Genomic DNA, 20,092 nt, shown 5'->3' with positions numbered 1-20,092 from the left:
TTGGGGGGGGGGGGGGGGGGGGTGCATGTCGCATTTAGGAAGCCCCTGTGGTGCCAGAACAGTGCAAAAAAAAAAAAAACACATGGCATACTATTTTGGAAACTACACCCCTTAAGGAACTTAACAAGGGGTACAGTAAGCCTTAACACCCCACAGGTGTTTTATGACTTTTTGTTAAATTTGGATGTGTAAATGAAAAACTACTTTTTTCACTAAAATGCTGTTTTTGCCTTAATTTTATATTTTTACCAGGGGTAATAGGAGAAAATGACTCACTAAATTTGTAACCCCATTTCTTCTGAGTATGGAAATACCCCATGTGTGGATGTGAAGTGCTCTGCTGGCGCACTACAATGCTCAGAAGAGAAGGAGCACCATTGAGCTTATGGAAAGAAAATTTGTTTGGAATGGAAGTCAGGGGCCATGTGCATTTACAAAGCCCCCCATGGTGCCAGAACAGTGGATCCCCCCCCCCCCCACACACACACATGTGACCCCATTTTGGAAACTACACCCCTCACAGAATTTAATAAGGGGTGCAGGGAGCATTTAGACCCCACTGGCCTTTGACAGATCTTTGGAACAGTGGGCTGTGCAAATTAAAAATTACATTTTTCATTTTCACAGACCACTGTTCCAAAAATATGTCAGACACTTGTGGGGGGGGGGGGGTAAATGCTCACTGTACCCCTTATTACATTACGTGAGGGTGTAGTTTCCAAAATGGGGTCACATGGGGTCCATTGTTCTGGCACTATGGGGGCTTTGTAACCACACGTGACCTTCAATTCCGGACAAATTTTCACTTCAAAATCCCAATGACTCTCCTTCTCTTCTGAGCATTGTAGCGCACCCGCAGCGCACTTTACATGCACACATGGGGTATTTTCTTACTGGGGTCACAAATTTTGGGGGGCTTTTTTTTCCTATTTTCCCTTGTGGAAATGAAAAATTTAGGGTAACACCAGCATTTTAGTGAAAAAAAAAATGTTTTTTTTCCCATCCAACTTGAAGAATGAAAATTCTTCAAACACCTGTGGGGTGTTAATGCTCACTATACCCCTTGTTACATTCCGTGAGGGGTGTAGTTTCCAAAATGATGTCACATGTGGGTATTTATTTTTTTGCGTTTATGTCAGAACCACTGTAAAATCAGCCACCCCTGTGCAAATCACCAATTTTGGCCTCAAATGTACATAGTGCGCTCTCACTCCTGAGCCTTGTTATGTGTCCGCAGAACATTTTACGCCCACACATGGGCTATTTCTGTACTCAGGAGAAATTGCGTTACAAATTCCAATGGGGTCTTTTTTTTCCTATTACCGCTTGTGAAAATAAAAAGTATGGGGCAACACCAGCATGTTACTGTACAATTTTTATTTTTTTACACTAACAGGCTGGTGTAGACCCCAACTTTTCCCTTTCATAAGGGGTAAAAGGAGAAAAAGCCCCCTCAAAATTTGTAGTGCAATTTCTCCCGAGTACGGAAATACCCCATATGTGGCCCTAAACTGTTGCCTTGAAATAAGACAGGGCTCCGAAGTGAGAGAGCGCCATGCACATTTGAGGACTAAATTAGGGATTACATAGGGGTGTACATAGGGGTATTCTACGCCAGTGATTCCCAAACAGGGAGCCTCCAGCTGTTGCTAAACTCCCAGCATGCCTGGACAGTCAGTGGCTGTCCGGAAATGCCGGGAGTTGGTGTTTTGCAACAGCTGGAGGCTCCGTTTTGGAAACACTGCCGTACAATACATTTTTCATTTTTATTGGGGGGACAGTGTAAGAGGTGTATATGTTGTGTTTTACCTTTTATTTTGTGGTAGTGTAGTGTTTTTAGGGTACATTCTCACTGGCAGGTTACAGTGAGTTTCCCGCTAGGAGTTTGCGCTGCAGAAAAACTTGCCGCAGCCCAAACTTGAAGCAGAAAACTCACTGTAAACTCGCCCGTGTGAATGTACCCTGTGCATTCACATGGGGGGGCAAACCTCCAGCTGTTGAAAAACTACAACTCCCAGCATGCACTGAAAGACCGTGCATGCTGGGAGTTGTACTTTTGCAACAGCTGAAGGCACACTGGTTGGAAAACCTTCAGTTAGGTTTTATTACCTAACTTAGTATTTTCCAACCAGTGTGCCTCCAGCTGTTGCAAAACTACAACTCCCAGCATATATTGATCGCCGAAGGGCATGCTGGGATATGTAGTTATGCAACAGCTTGAGGTACGCAACTACAACTCCCAGCATGCCGAGACAGCTGTTTGCTGTTTGGGCATGCTGGGATTTGCAGTTTTGCAACATCTGAAGGGCTACAGTTTAGAGACGACTGCACAATGATCTCCAAACTGCAGCCCTCCAGCTGTTGCAAAACTACAAATCCCAACATGCCCACACAGCAAACTAGTTTTGCAACATCTGGAGGGGTACAATTTAGAGACCACTGTATAGTGGTCTCAGACTGTAGCCCTCCAGATGTTGCTAGGCAACTCACCGGCTTCCGTAGGATCCAGTGAGCCAGCCACACGACATCGCCGCCTGCTGATTACCATCGCCCGCAGCCTCCGTATGGGTAAGTGGATCTTCAGCGCCTGTCCTCTGTCGGTTTCCCCGTTCCGCCCCGCCTATTGTGAGTGGGCTGAACGGGGAAACCGTCGTGCGGCGCGGACCGAAATTCTCACGGACGTATGGATACGTCCTGGGTCCTTAAGAACCAGGAAGCCAGGGCATATCCATACGCCCTAGGTCCTTAAGGGGTTAAAATGGACAGAAATATAATCAGAGAGCACTGTGCTCGTGATGTCAGCCGAGAGCTCTGTGTTCCAAAAAGAAAATAATTTCCTCTGTATTATTCCGCAGCTAATAAGTACTAGAAGGATTAAGATTTTTTAACAGGAGTAATTTACAAATCTGTTTTCCACCGGAGTACCCCTTTTAACAAACAAATATATGGAATGGGTTTCCTAATGTATGATATTAACCACAATAAGACAAAGCTCTACACAATTCACCTTTGCAGTATCCCATTCTTTCTTTATTTGCCATGTTAAAGGGTTTATCCACCATAAGGTGATTTTAGTACGTACCTGGCAGACAGTAATGGACATGCTTAGGAAGGATCTGCACTTGTCTTGGGGCTAAATGGCTATGTTGTGAGATTTCCATAACACTGTGGCTAGCTTTTTGTGAACTGGTATTTCCTGTTTGAATTTTCTTTTTTTTTTTTACTACAAATACCACAATTCCCTTTTCCTCCTTCCCACACATCAGCCACACCACCCATTAAAACATAAATGAGCTGCATCCTTTCAAATCAGTGTGGTTTTCTATCAGGGTGCCTACAGCTGTTGCATTAGTTGCAGATTGATCTCTCTCCCACCAAGCGATCCCTCCACCCATTGAAGCAGACAGGCTCCCTGTCATCAGCTGACTAGTGAGTCAGGTCTCAGCCGCATTGCAAGCTGGGAAAAATCTGAGACAACAGTCATTTTGTATGCTGTTAAAAATAAATATTGGGGTGAAAATCACAGAAGAATTGTGAGAAAACTATCACACACAGGTACAGACACTATATTATGAACTACACTAACTTTACAGGCCCTGTAGCATAGTCAAATAAAACAAATCCTGGAATACCCCTTTAACTTTACATTCTGGCTCCGTGCTCTTGCCAATTACAGAAGCCTACTATGAAATCCCCCATTAATAAAACAGTATGTGTTTAAGTTCCTATGACCACCCTTAGTGGCAGCTTCTGGTATCCAACACTGTTTCTTTTAAAGTGCACGTGTCAGCAGGTTTTTGGTTTACTTTTCTGGGCTTCTGAGGCTTATTTACATATCAATTTAAAGTGTGATATCTTGCTGTCGGAGTGGTGAATTATTACAGGTATATGCAGATTCAGTGTCAGAAGCCTTATGCAGCCATGATCACTTTAAACTCAACCAGTACAGTTATAAGTTATAGTGTTGTTTTCTGGTTTAGGCATGTTACATACGTAGATCATTTCAATTTTTAGTTTATTTTTGTACACAACTTGCTGTGCTGGGTTCTTGCAGAGCACATGACTTTTTGTGACAATCTGCTGTTAGCAGTGAGTAACACAGCGAAACACTGAATAGAATTCACCTACCTGAGGGTCTTGTACTTTATTTTGGCAGCTTAACAGCTGCTGGGACAAGTGCCTTAAATCCATCCTAATGTATCTCATAATGCAGAAGTCACAGTGTCAGGCCCATCTCTCCTAAAGTACTGTGTGTTACGTCAATGATCTGTCTGAAGTTTCATACCAGTCTAACAAGAGCGGCCTTTTCAGAGATCAGAACATGACTATTTTCTGTCTGGTTCATTTTGTGTCTGCCTTATTATTTTGATCCTAATGTGTACCCGGTAGCAGTTTGGCAGGTATCTCTTTATGCCTGTGATTAGACTCACAATCTGAGATCTGATTTAATAATTATTGACTCTTATAGTGTTTAAAGAACTAAAGGGACTATTTGTTTTTTTCCTCTCTCTTGTCAATGGTCTGTGTTGTGGCTCCTTTTCATTTACAATGGGGCATAAAAATATTTAGTCAGCCACCAATTGTGCAAGTTCTCCCACTTTAAAGTATGGGAGAGGCCTTTAATTTTCATCATAGGTATACCTCAATTATGAGAGACAGAATGGGGGGAAAGAATACAGGAAATAACATTTGTAGGATTTCTAATGAATTAATTGGTAAATTCCTCGGTAGAATAAGTATTTGGTCAACTACAAACAAGCAAGATTTCTGGCTCTCACAGACCTGTAACTTCTTCAAGAGTCTCCTCTGTCCTCCACTTGTTACCTGTATTAACGGCACCTGTTTGAACTTGTTATCAGTATAAAAGTGACCTGTCCACAACCTCAAACAGTCACACTCCAAACTCCACTATGGCCAAGACCAAAGAGCTGTCAAAGGACACCGGAAACAAATTTGTAGACCTGCACCAGACTGGGAAGACTGAATTCGCAGTAGGCAAGCAGCTTGGTGTGAAGAAATCAACTGTTAGAAAATGGAAGACGTACAAGACCACTGATAGTCTCCCTCAACCTGATGAGTAAGATCTCACCCTGTGGTGTCAAAATGATCACAAGAACGTTGAGCAAAAATCCCAGAGCAACATGGGGGGACCTAGTGAATGACTTGCAGAGAGCTGGGACCAAAGTAACAAAGGCTACCATCAGTAACACACTACACTGCCAGGGACTCAAATCATGCAGTGCCAGACATGTCCCCTTGGATAAGCCAGTACATGTCCAAAGTAGAACTTTTTGGGGAAAATTCAACTTGTCATGTTTGGAGGAGAAAGAATGCTGAGTTGCATCCAAAAAGCACCATATCTACTGTGAAGCATGGGGGTGGAAACATCATGTTTTGGGCTGTTTTTTTTGCAAAGGGACCAGGACGACTGATCTGTGTAAAGGAAAGAATGAATGGGGCCATGTATCGTGAGATTTTAAGTGAAAACCTCCTTCCATCAGCAAAGGCATTGAAGATGAAACATGACTGGGTCTTTCAGTATGACAATGATACAAAAAACACCACCTAGGCAATGAAGGAGTGGCTTCGTAAGAGGTATTTCAAGGTCCTGGAGTGGCATAGCTAATCTCCAGCTCTCAACCCTATAGAAAACCTTTGGAGTGAGTTGAAAGTCCGTGTTGCCCAGCGACTGCCCCAAAACATCACTTCTCTAGAGGAGATCTGCATGGAGGAATGGGCCAAAATACCAGCAACAATGTGTGAAAACCTTGTGAAGATTTACAGAAAATGTTTGACCTCTGTCATTGCCAACAAAGGGTATATAACAAAGTATTGAGATGATCTTTTGTTATTGACCAAATACTTATTTTCCACCATAATTTGCAAATAAATTCTTTAAAAATCAGACAATGTGATTTTATGGATTTTTTTTCTCATTCTTTCTCTTATAGTTTAGGTATACCTATGATGAAAATTACAGGCTTTTATCATTAGTGGGAGAACTTGCACAATTGGTCACTGACTAAATACTTTTTTGATCCACTGTAGGTGTGCTGCAGTACCAGACACAGCCCATGGAAAAGTATGGTGCTGTTTCTGGAAGAAACCACTGATTATTGCATACTCTAAAGTAGGGATGTCACAATACCATTTTTTAAGGACAGAGTACAAGTACTAATACATATGTATTTAGGTAGAAAATCAGATAAAGACCCCATTAGGTAGGCAGAGAGCTCTCCTTTTTTAGGAAGAATTCCCCAGAAGATATTCAAGTACGGAACTTCCCTATTAGGTAGAATCCCCCTGTAGGCAGGTAGATAGGATATCCTCCCGTATTAGATAGAAGCCTTCAGAAGATATGCAAGTACGGAACCCCCCTATTAGGTTAAAGCCTCCAATAGGTAGGTAGGGAACCCTCCCCTATTAGTTAAAAGCCCCCAGTAGTTGAGGTAGTAAGGTAGGCAGGGAGGCAGGGATCTATTAGATAGATGCTCCCGTTAAAGAAGTCTCATGCCGGTATGTACAGGAAAAACTAGTTTAAACATATAGAGAAGAAAGTCACGACACTGCACCCGAGATGCTGCTTTTCCTTGCTGCTTTATTAGCAATAGCCGGGTAAACACACTAGCATACAGTCCACCAACAATGCTAGTTTTAGATTATGGGGGTCTGAGCGCTGTGCCCCCTCATGATCATCTGTATGGTGCCCAGGCTCTCCCACAGAATGGCACGTCACGACCCCTGCCCCCTCCATATATCTTTATGGGAGAGCCGAAGATAGCCAAACTGCTCGCCTATAGAGATATATGGAGGGGGCGGGGGTCATAACGTGCCATTCTGTGGGAGAGCCGTGGCTCCGTACAGACAATCGCGGAGGGGCCACATCTCTCGGACCTCACACGATCTAAAACCCCCTACATTCTTCTCTCTCTTAGTGGTACAGTACCTCCTCCTTCACCCTAATGGGGCAAACAATGAAGAGGCCTCAGTGTGGGAGCGAAGGGAAAGTGAGAGGGATTATTTTTCTTTTTTAAATAGTCTGCAGGTGGGACGTACTCGTGCAAGTGCCTGGTATTGTCATGGGTACATCCCTAGACGAAAATCTCCAGCAGCAATCCCAATGCCTTTTTTGCCGATAATTGCTCTGTGTAATAGGGCCCCCACCCCCTTTTGAGGCCCTGCACTGGATATACTACTCACATTTCCATCATCCCTCTCTTCTTTTTTTTATATTTCCTCCAAAGCAAACACATATTCTTAATTTTTTTTTCTGTTCTGATTCTGCTTGGAGGTAATTGTAGATGTCTTTGTCTCCAGAATGGCTCGAATCTCTGCTCTAATTAAAACACATACTTCTTTTGCCTGAAGTTGTTCTAAGCCAGCTTTTACATTCTCAGATGAGATTAGAAGAGCCTTGCTCCTTGTCTCTTAGAATAAGATAGACTTCATTATCTGGCAGGCTCTAGGAGGACTTTGATGTTTCATCATGAAAGGCTGATTTGCGCGAGATCTATCGCCCCGGTTGCATCTCAGCTGCATTGTGGGTCACTTAGTAATATCCCTCTTATTAGGTTCTTTATTCACAAGAGGCATACTATGACAGAACACATGCACCTGCTCTTTAGGTAAAATAAGTGACTGCACATACTTATTGGATGTCATCAGTTGAAGTCAACGGTCCTGTGATCATTGCTCCATTAACATAAATAATTCAGTAAAAGCTTGGTCGCCTTCAGAGACATTGAGAGTAAACAGAGGCAAGTGAGCTGATCTGGCGGAATCAGTCTAAGATGCTGTGGAGCAGCCAGAGGGTCCAAGACAAATAGTGGGAGGAGGATTCCTACTGTCTTAAGATGACGTGCTTTTGTTACATTGTCACCTGTAATAGATGATATAACTATAGGGTCACTACCTTTTTAATTTTATTTTTCCATCATTTATTTTTTTATGATTTTTTTTTTTACATTTTATCGAAACTCTTCCACATAAGGACCGATAATTTACAGAAGCATATAGTCAGGTTATGTTAACCTTTTTTTTTTCTTCATATTTTTAGCTTGTCTTTGTAGATCTATAATTTCATTACATGTTAACCAGATGTTGCAAAACGAACAAAAAACAGTATACCCTATCCAGTGAGAGGGTACATTCACATGTACTGTATTTTTCGCCATATAAGACGCACCCAATTTTAAAGGAGGAAAATGTAGAATACAATGTAAAGTATAGGACAGTGATCTTCAACCAGCGAACCTCCAGATGTTGCAAAACTACAACTCCCGGCATGCCCGGACAGCCGTTGGCTGTCCGGGCATGCCAGGAGTTGTAGTTTTGCAACATCTGGAGGTCCGTAGGTTGAAGAGCACTGGTGTAGGAGGTAATACTCACGTGTCCCCGCCACTCCGGACCCGTCACCGCTGCCCTGGATGTCGCCCTCCATCGCTGTTGCCACGTCCTGGGATGTCCCCGTCGCTCCGGAACGTCTCTGCTGCCAGGTATCCTTGCTGTCCTTCGCCGCCATCACGTCTCTACGCACGCCGCTCCTATTGTATGACGGGACGGCGTGCGCGATGACGGGATGATGACGAAGGAGATCGCCGGCCATGCAGGGGATCCCGGCACGGAGCAGACACAGAGGAGGCAGGTAAGGTCCCTCCCGGTGCAGCTGGGTTAGTGTCACTTTCCCTTCAGACGCGGCGGTCTCGCTTTGATCTCCACGTCTGAAGGGTTCATACAGGGCATCACCACGATCGGTGATTTCCTGTATTCGCCGTGGGTCCCGGACGTTGATGGCCACAGGGACCGACCCGATAGGACAGGGTTTTAATGTGTATTTACCGTATAAGACGCACCAACTTTTCCCCCCCAGTTTTGGGGAAGAAAAAGTTAGTCTTATACGGCGGAAAAATACGGTACCTATTTTGTGCAGCTGATTTTTCTACGTATTTACTTCAGTGGATAGTAGGATCTGCAGCAGAATTTACATGTGTAAAAGTATCCTAAAACAATGTTTTCTATCCTGTTTGACCGTTGCAAAACTCCCGTAGTATTATTGTTCCCCAACCTTTTTGTCCTATTACAATTCTAACGTTAACCAGTGCTCCTCAACCTGTGCCTGTTCTGCTGTTGCTAAACTACAATAAAACAGCGTTCCCCCAATCTGCTTGACCTGTTATACTATTGAAAAAGAAGCATCACCAAGTACTCCCCAACCTGCGGGAAACACTGCCATAAGGTAAGGTATTTGACGCTGCGGATTCTATTTTTTACACCTTGGCCCATTCACTTCAGTGGAACTAACCTGCAATACGACACAAAACCTGAGGACAGGGGTGGAGCTGTTTCTAATCCGGCATAACCCCATTAGTCTTAATGTCTACAAATTAGAATATTCTGAGCATCACAAGATCTATTGTCTTCTTAAACATTTAATGTGCATATGATCGGTATGATGGGGCAGGAGAACAGTAGAATAGATGTCCCCATGACAGTCATGTATGTCCAACCTGACCAAACCAGCAAGCTTTTCTCTTAGATCGTGAAACATAACTATCTTTCATAGGTTTGTCTCTGCCTATATCCAAGTACAGACTTTAAAAACTCCTCTAGGCCTCATGTTTATTTGTCTTCATACCAGACATCCGTAGTCACTTCATAGTCACCCCTGACATTAGATTGTTTGCAATCTGAAACTAGATCCCACATTCTCTACTGACTACAATCTTAAGATGTCTTCATAGCAGTCAGAGCTCTATTTTTATTAGACAGAACGCCAAATCCTCAGCAGAAACTGGAATGATACAGCTATGACAGCCTGCAGCCACCACCAGGAGGATCTGGGGAACATCCTATTGTATTGTTATGGAGTTTAATCTACGAGCAGTCTGCAGATATCTTCTACGCAGCGGCAGAAGGCTGACAGAATTTTAGCTTTTAATGTGGCTTAACAGGGGATTTGGAGCTTTGTATCAGAAAAAGGGAGCTCCAGCTATTATGAAGATATATTAACCCCTTTTGGGTTGGCTATATTTTGGCTTTAGATTAGATACCAAAGGAATATATATATATATATATATATATATATATATTATATATATATATAAAAGTCCAAGGTGGATACAGCACCAAATAGCTGAGGACTCAGGCTAGTAGATGGAATAAGACTTTATTTGCCATAATAAATTGCAAATAAAGTCTTATTCCATCTACTAGCCTGAGTCCTCAGCTATGTGGTGCTGTATCCACCTTGGACTTTAGTATGCCTTTCCGGGTTGGCATTCCCGGATGATTACCTGCTGACTTGATCAGTGCGGTCTCTCCTCTCTACACACACACATATATATATATATATATATATAATATAATTATTTTTTTTTTTTTTTGAAAACTGCAATTCAGGGGGCCATAACATTATTTTTCTTTGTAACTAATGTAGATCTAGCTATTGTTTCAAGTTTTGTAAATTAAACACACACATACATATGTGTGTTTATATAATATGTGTGTGTATATATCAAATTTACCATCTATATTACAGAATGATCCAGACATCTTGCAGTTTCTAGTCTGGCCACTAGGCCTAAAACTAAGCTGAGACTTCTTGTTCTGAACAGATCACTGTCCAGCAGTCTCCTCACTATCCTATCACTATCAGGCAGGATTACAGTAAAAGGTGACAACAGTATAATAGACACAGGGTTGACACAAAAGCTGATTCTAAGACTCGCCTACTGACTATTGAAGTAAGTATCTGTCCAGAAATGTTTCCTCCATCACATTTCCTGTTTGTGTTTATTTTCCCTTTATGAAGTGTGATGTTATTATCTGTGGCGCGGTCTATGCTTGCGCACACTACCTGCTGTTAGTGAAGAAATCAGACTCACCCCCCCCCCCCCCCCCCGGCTTCCCTGGAGGGAGTTAACAAGATAAGCCCCTTAACCTCCAAAAATCAAAAGCTGATTAGATCCTATAATCAAAATGTAAAGCAGATGGGCGACAGCAGCCGCGGCAGCACATGGAGAAGGGCCTTGATGCTGTTTTCTGTGCCGCCTCAGTATTTAATCTCGGGAAGGCAAGACTGCTAAAGAAATGTTGTAGTTGTGTTTTTTATTTTTAATTTTTTTAATTTTTGAAGATGATGATAATCTTAAATTACATTACTATGGCAGGAAAAGAAGCCTCAAACATTTATTCAAAAGATTCCTCAGCAACATCCTCCATTTATCTATATCTTGCGATGGCATTCAGGTTTATTCATTACCTGCAGGGTAGATGTATGTAGTAATTAATCTGATAAACGCTTCTCCCTCTGGCGTCCTGCACGCTGCATATGAAATGCAGATTACGGTGCACAATGGTCTTTTATTTTTAATTGATCTGAGCTACCTGTGGATCTGACTGTCTTATTACGAGGCCACATACTTCATACTTTTCTTCTAGCAATGGTTATAGGTAACCTGCAGGATATTTGCCGTTTTTAGTTTTATGCTTGGTTTACTCACGACTTTTGGATTTTTTTGGGAGGGGCTAGAAAAAAAAGAGGCACAAAAAACTGGCACTTTATTTTTTATTCCCAAGAAGCAGTTTTTGTGGTGACTGTAAAACACAAGAAAAAAAAAATCAGTATTAAATACACATTGCACTTTTTCTGGCACCTGAATTTAATGGGGAAGAAATTTAAATAAAACACCATTCCCTTAACATCCTGAGGTTTTGGTAAACTGCCCCTGAGCCTAAAAAAGTTTTGAAAAAATATATACTCGAGTATAGGCCGAGTTTTTCAGCACGATTTTTCGTGCTGAAAACACCCCCCTCGGCTTATACTCGAGTGAACTCCCCCACCCGCAGTGGTCTTCAACCTGCGGACCTCCAGAGGTTTCAAAACTACAACTCCCAGCAAGCCCGGGCAGCCATCGGCTGTCCGGGCTTGCTGGGAGTTGTAGTTTTGAAACCTCCGGAGGTCCGCAGGTTGAAGACCACTGCGGCCTTCAACATCATCCAGCCCCCTCTCACCCCCTTTAGTTCTGAGTACTCACCTCCGCTCGGCGCTGGTCCGGTCCTGCAGGACTGTCCGGTGAGGAGGTGGTCCGGTGGGATAGTGTTCCGGGCTGCTATCTTCACCGGGGAGGCCTCTTCTAAGCTCTTCGGGCCCGGCCTCAGAATAGTCACGTTGCCGTGACAACGACGCAGAGGTGCGTTCATTGCCAACGTAATTCTGCGTCATTGTCAAGGCAACGCCTCTATTCCGGGCCGGAAGCGCGGAGAAGAGGCGCCCCCGGTGAAGATAGCAGCCCGGACCACCTCCTCACCGGACAGCCCTGCAGGACCGGACCAGCGCCGAGCGGAGGTGAGTACTCAGAACTAAAGGGGGTGAGAGGGGGCTGGATGATGTTGAAGGCCGCAGTGGTCTTCAACCTGCGGACCTCCGGAGGTTTCAAAACTAAAACTCCCAGCAAGCCCGGACAGCCGATGGCTGCCCGGGCTTGCTGGGAGTTGTAGTTTTGAAACCTCTGGAGGTCCGCAGGTTGAAGACCACTGAGGGCGAATGATGAGAAGAGGATGATGAAGGGGGGTTGTGGGGATGATGAAGGGGGGTGGGGATGATGAAGGGGGGGGTGTGGGATGATAAGGGGATGATGAAGGGGGGATGTGTGGGATGATGACAAGGGGATGATGAAGGGGGGATGTGTGGGATGATAAGGGGATGATGAAGGGGGGATGTGCGGGATGATGACAAGAGGATGATGAAGGGGGGATGTGTGGGATGATAAGGGGATGATGAAGGGGGGATGTGTGGGATGATAAGAGGATGATGAAGGGGGGATGTGTGGGATGATGACAAGGGAATGATGATGAGGATGTTAATGACTGGTCTGGATGATGACAGGGGGGGGATGAGGTATTTCCCACCCTAGGCTTATACTCGAGTCAATAACTTTTCCTGGGATTTTGGGTTGAAATTAGGGGTCTCGGCTTATACTCGGGTCGGCTTATACTCGAGTATATACGGTAACTAAAAATAAAGGCATGCTGGGAGTTGTAGTTTGGTTGGGAAACTCTGTAATGTCTGCTTCCTGTGTTTTTGGTGCTAAATAACTGCGTTTTTAGTATGGCTATTATTATTATTATTATTATGATTATTATGATTATGATGATTAAACACGATATATATATAATTTTATTTAAATTTTTTTTTTACCAAAAACACACATGAAATCCCAGCCTACTCTGTTGCATGTAGAATGTCTGTTGTACATGGAAATGATAAACAAACAGTTCAGTTGATGGTGACAGATTTTTTTTTTTTTTTGTGGTGTGATTTGGCATCTTGGATTTGCAATTACTGTGTAAACGTGCGCATTGGCCAATACCTATAATGTTTGGGACAGTAAAGAGTTCTGGGCCGATTATCGAGTAAATGAGTGTCCCTAGGAAAGCTTCTTCCTAACAATCGACCTATGTAAAAGGGCCAGCAACAGAGCGCCGGTGCCTAAGCTGAATCTTCATGTGTATGGGGTGGGGGGTGGATCAGAAGAAGGATCTGTTGGCTGAGCTGAATGTTTATATGGGGATCAGGAGAAGGATCTGTTAGCTGAGCTGATTGTTTATATGGGGATCAGGAGAAGGATCTGTTGGCTGAGCTGAATGTTTATGTATATGGGGGATCAGGAGAAGGATCTGTTGGTTGATCTGAATGTTTATGTATATGGGGGATCAGGAGAAGGATCTGTTGGTTGATCTGAATGTTTATGTATATGGGGGATCAGGAGAAGGATCTGTTGGTTGATCTGAATGTTTATGTATATGGGGGATCAGGAGAAGGATCTGTTGGCTGAGCTGAATGTTTATGTATATGGGGGATCAGGGGAGGATCTGTTGGCTGAGCTGATTATGTATATGGAGATCAGGAGAAGGATCTGTTGGCTGAGCTGAATGTTTATGTATATGGGGGATCAGGAGAAGGATCTGTTGGTTGATCTGAATGTTCATGTATATGGGGGATCAGGAGAAGGATCTGTTGGCTGAGCTGAATGTTTATGTATATGGGGGATCAGGAGAAGGATCTGTTGGCTGAGCTGAATGTTTATGTATATGGGGGATCAGGAGAAGGATCTGTTGGCTGAGCTGATTATGTATATGGGGATCAGGAGAAGGATCTGTTGGCTGAGCTGAATGTTTATGTATATGGGGGATCAGGAGAAGAATCTGTTGGTTGATCTGAATGTTCATGTATATGGGGGATCAGGAGAAGGATCTGTTGGCTGAGCTGAATGTTTATGTATATGGGGGATCAGGAGAAGGATCTGTTGGCTGAGCTGAATGTTTATGTATATGGGGGATCAGGAGAAGGATCTGTTGGCTGAGCTGATTATGTATATGGGGATCAGGAGAAGGATCTGTTGGCTGAGCTGAATGTTTATGTATATGGGGGATCAGGAGAAGGATCTGTTGGTTGATCTGAATGTTTATGTATATGGGGGATCAGGAGAAGGATCTGTTGGCTGAGCTGATTATGTATATGGGGATCAGGAGAAGGATCTGTTGGCTGAGCTGATTATGTATATGGGGATCAGGAGAAGGATCTGTTGGCTGAGCTGATTGTTCATGTATATGGGGGATCAGGAGAAGGATTCACCTTGCTCTGGTCCCGACATGCTGCATTGTGGCTAGCAGTTTTACACTTGGGTTTGGGTGTGAAACAGAAGTCACTTTTTTTTTTATGTACAGTAAGTTTGAGCGTCTCCCCAGCCCCACAGACTCATGTGTAAAACCGCTGGTCACAAATCAGAGCATCGAGACCGGAGCCACATGGTGAGCCAGTAATTAGGGTATTTTTTATAGCCCCATCCTGCTATTTCCCCAGATTTTATCAAATTTAGGACTGAATGGTCCCTTTTTAATGGGGTATTCCTGGCAAAAACTTTTTTTATATATATATATATATCAACTGGCTCCGGAAAGTTAAACAGATTTGTAAATTACTTCTATTAAAAAATCTTAATCCTTCCAATAGTTATTAGCTTCTGAAGTTTTCTGTCTAACTGCTCAATGATGATGTCACGTCCTGGGAGCTGTGCATGATGGGAGAATATCCCCATAGGAGCTGGACAGCTCCCAGGACAAGAGTCATCAGAAAGCAGTTAGACAGAAAACAGCAACGCAACTTCAGAAGCTAATAACTATTGGAAGGATGAAGATTTTTTAATAGAAGTAATTTACAAATATGTTTAACTTTGCGGAGCTAGTTGAGATATATATATATATATATATATATATATATATATATATATATATTATATATAAAAAGTTTTTGCCTGGAATACCCCTTTAAGCTTTCCACTATTATTACTATTGTTCTCATTTCTGTTGTCTTTTCTGTTTTATATTTATTTACTATTCTACCCTTTTTTGGTGACTCAGCTAAAGGGTTTTTATAAGATATAATAAAGGTAGACAGTTTACAGTTTGGAAGATCTCTGCTTGCTGTAATTCATTAGGATTGTTTACTCTCAGCAAACATAAGTCACGTGATATACACGCTGGTACGTTGCTTGTTACAATCTGGGTGCCTCCAAATGTAGCGGACATGCGAATAGGAAAAGGTACATTTAGTGGATTTTTAGTGCATATTTCACCATTTATTTATATGTGAATGAAGTCCACAATGAATCTGCAAAAGGTCCATATGTAATACATGCAGATTTTGCTGGTAAATAACCACCGTTTTTTTTTTTTTTTGCGAGATAAGGAGCAGCTTAGTTAAGTACTCAGAGTTGTGTTTTGTGTCGTACCATGCACCTATGTGTGACATGATAATTATATAATATTTTGATAATTTCCTGAAAGTGGATTTTTTTTTTTTTGTATACAGTGGTCCCTCAAGTTACAATATTAATTGGTTCCAGGACGACCATTGTATGTTGAAACCATTGTATGTTGAGACTAGAACTCTGGAAACCTGGTAATTGGTTCTAAAGCCCCAAAATGTCATCCAAAAATAGGAAAAAGTCAGGATTAAAGAAAAATAAGTAGATAATTAATATAGATAAAGCAAGATCGTACATATAAAAGTAAGAAAGATCTGCTGGGAGCTGTAATCACTGTCTATTTCAGTGTTTCCCAAGCAGGGAGCCTCCAGCTGTTGCAAAACTACAACTCCCAGCATGCCCGGACAGCCAAAGGCTGTCCGGGCATGCTGGGAGTTGTAGTTTTGCAACAGCTGGGGGCACCCTGCTTGGGAAACACTGGTCTATGTAGAGGACAGGAGCTTCTTCATGGTCCTGTACAGAAGACGCAATGTCCTAAAAAAATAACATGGAGTCGCCCTCACCTGGTGTCCAAAGGAGCAGCTAACCCTGGTACAGGTAAAGAGTACAGAACATGTAATACCTCCTCTGTACTGTATGGGGCCATACCAGACATCAGTCAGTGCATACGCTTCAGTAATACAGGTGTTTTACCAGTAAATTGCCCATTCTGATTGGTCATTTCTAGAGATGAGCGAACTTACAGTAAATTCGATTTGTCACGAACTTCTCGGCTCGGCAGTTGATGACTTTTCCTGCATAAATGTGTTCAGCTTTCAGGTGCTCCGGTGGGCTTGAAAAGGTGGATACAGTCCTAGGAAAGAGTCTCCTAGGACTGTATCCACCTTTTCCAGCCCACGGGAGCACCTGAAAGCTGAACTAATTTATGCAGGAAAAGTCATCAACTGCCGAGCCGAGAAGTTCGTGACGAATCGAATTTACTGTAAGTTCGCTCATCTCTATTCATTTCTTTCAGCCATTGACACGTTTCACAGATCTGGACTGTCTGTACATTGTATGTTGGGTCTGGTTTCAACTTATGGTACAATGGTCCAGAAAAGACCATTGTATGTTGAAACTATTGTATGTTGAGGCCATTGTAAGTTGAGGGATCACTGTACTGTTTCATGAACAGTGTTGCACACTCTCCCCTCCCAGTCTACAGCAGGTGTTGTATAGTGAAGCAATGTGAGATGACGCATTAAAGGGTTGCATGTGCAGGGATATAAGCACCGCATCGAAGTTAAGAGCGGCTGGGAATAAAACACCGTAATGTGATTTAAAGGTCACTGGATTATTTTATTTTGGAAATTCCTTTTATCGAAATGTTCCTTCGCATTCACTGCACTGTAAAATTCTGTGTCAGCTGCGAGATTTAACACTGCCGCAGTGTCAAGTGAGGAAAATGTTAATCGCGTATGTGAAAAAACTATTATTTTACGAATGAGGTGGAAAGGTCCTATACACCAGTGGCTTTTAAAAGAGCATTATGTGTGTTGTAAATGTTACCTCCTGGAAAATGGAGTATTTAATGTTCAGAGCTGTAAACAGAAAGTTCCCTTAATATCAGTAATGTGCGATAAATTGTACCTTCCTACTGGTACCCGCTAGATGTGACCATACATAATGGAGTTCTGACAAGAACAAAAGGGTTCCATGAGAAATATGCATCCCAGTGGATTTGTGTTTATCCCAATAACTATATTAAAATGTTCGAATGTCAGGCCCCATGGCTCCTCCAAAAATAGAAGTGTTTGGAGTCTTGGTAAAGGAAAAAAAAAAAAAAAAGGTATCTGATAGGTTGTTGTTTTTTTTATTTTATTTATTTTTCCTGTGTAATCTTTTTGTACTCTTCACATAAGTGACATTTAAAGGGGGTTTATCCAGGGAAAGAAACAACCAGTGTATGGTGTCAAAAAGTGTAATAAAGCAACTAACTAATATGTTATTAGCCATAGTGCATAGCTCTTCCACTATTAGCCGTGCTCCCTTCTAGCTGTGATATCACGTCAGACTCTCTGAATGCAGTCGGCACCCATCCCTGCTCCCCCCTCCCCCTCTGTTTGCTCAGGACAAGACCATTGATATTAAAAGGGTAGCTCATTTTACTGTTCATTATATTTTAAGAAATGAGGAAGCCTTTCTTAGATAAGGCAGCAGTGAGCCTGTTATGATGAAAATGATTGTGATTGAGACAGGCCTCCTGCTGCCTTAAAATCTAGTGAGCAGTAATATGAACTCCCCTCTTTACATCACTGGCCTTGTCCTAACCAGGCAGGAGGGGACTAGAGGCAGCGATGGAGCTGTGCTTTCCGAGTGTGTGACTGTGCCCTTCATCTAAAAGAGACTGGGATAATGGCACTTAGGGGATCTCACAGGTTCCAGTTAAAGGATAGTTCCCATTTTAATAATTTTTTTATTGCAGGGCATGTAAAGTTGTACACTTTTGTAAATATGTATATGTGTGTATATACTATTTTCAAACTTTCCTCTTTCTCTTGTTACAGCTGCTCCTTTCTGCCTCTTGTTTACTGCTAGTTGTCTAGACTACAGACCACCTTTTCTCACTTAACAGTCACAGCCTGACATCACACACTTATTCTGCACAGAGGGGTATCACTGAATAAAGAACCTCTAGTTAACTAGCAATATCATTATAAAACATAACCTTTATTCATCTAAAAATAAAACCAACTGAGTAGAACAAAATAGTGAGAAAACACAACCGTCAATCACCATGCACAGAGCAGAAGTGGGATGTTATCTTCTGGGAACCTGATCTTTATGTAAACATCACCAAATACACATCTTACACAGGGGCTCTTTTGCTTGTGTGCAAGCTGTTCTGTGTCAGTGAGTTATGCAAAGTGCTAGTAGTTTGCACACAACCAATGTGTCTCAAGTTTCATTCACAGAGCAAGAGCCCTCCTGCTGAAAGTGAGAAAGGGAGTCTGGGCTTTGCTCTGAGCTGAAAAAGGCAGAGGAGAAAATCCCTTTAAAAAACTAAGCCGGAAACTCTGCAGCCAGTAAACACCCTGCTCTGTATTGATGAGGGGCAACAATCCCAAAACAGCAGATGGTTCTTCCTCTTCTGGAGAGTAGAAAACAAATGTTTTCAAATCAACTTATCTAGGGCTGCAGCTAACGATTATTTTAATAATTGATCAGTTGTCAATTATTTGATCGATTATGCCAAAAAAAGGGGTTCAGCTGATTCTACTTGAAAAAGTATGTACAATGGCCATATTAAAAGTTTCTAACATGTGTTGTGACCAAACAGCAGTAATTTTGGATTTTTGAAATTTTTTTTTTTCCATTTACGCCGGTTGCTGTACAAGATCATTATTAATGATCCTGTACAGAAACCAGCGTAAATTTGATACTGCCGCATGGGTAACTGTCTGAACTATTAAAATAAAATGTTAATGATTCAATAATATTTTAATAGTTCCGACAGTTAGCCATGCGGCAGAATCAAATATGTAAAAAAAAATAAATATATATATATATATATATATATATATTTTACTTTTTTATATAGCAATAGGAAAAGGGGGAGCTAATTTTTTATTGGGGGGGCAGTTAATTTACATTTTTTATTTTTTACTTTACTCTTTATAGCACTCCTATACACATGGGGGTATGTGCAGACTGCAGAGCATTGCACCCGACCCATGTCTGTAGTACTAAAAATACTAGGGTGCAAATGCTCGGCACACACCCCCATGTGTATAGCTGTGCATATGTACTACATACATATTGCACACATACACATATATGTACTACATACACAGTACTACAGACACAAGGGTGCAATGCTCTGCACATACCCCCATGCGTAAAGTGGTCTGCAGTGCACACAGTACTACAGACACAAGGGTTCAATGCTCTGCATATACTGCTATACACATAGGGGTATATACAGAGCATTGCACCCTTGTGTCTCTAGTACAGAAACTAGGATGCAATGCTCTGCACATACCCACATCTGTATAGCAGTGTGTGTACTACATACACACTGCTATACAAATGGTAGTATGTGCAGAGCATTGCATCCAAGTGTCTGTACTGCAGACACAAGGGTGCAATGCTCTGCATATACCCCTATGTGTATAGCAGTATATGCAGAGCATTGAACCCTTGTGCCTGTAGATGCTGCTGGCAGTGTAAGCAGTGGGCGGGCCTGTGACTGCGCATCCGAAGGAGGGCGTTCAGCTGTCGGGATTGCTGCCCCTATGAAAAGTGAAGAACCAGCCCTACCTGTGTGATTGGTAAGCAGTGAGCCA

The 20,092-nt window shown here is 42.4% G+C and overlaps 1 protein-coding gene across 3 annotated transcripts in view; it reads left to right on the top strand.

Annotated features, from left to right (window-relative positions):
* NBAS (NBAS subunit of NRZ tethering complex) overlaps nt 1–20,092 on the top strand; it is a 701,350-nt gene that overhangs the window by 184,172 nt on the left and 497,086 nt on the right. The window lies entirely within an intron of this gene.

The sequence above is a fragment of the Hyla sarda genome, chromosome 3 (assembly GCF_029499605.1).
Source record: "Hyla sarda isolate aHylSar1 chromosome 3, aHylSar1.hap1, whole genome shotgun sequence".
Lineage (NCBI taxonomy): Eukaryota > Metazoa > Chordata > Amphibia > Anura > Hylidae > Hyla > Hyla sarda.
Note: the sequence above shows the minus strand (reverse complement) of the source record. Positions and strands in the feature narration are given on the sequence as shown.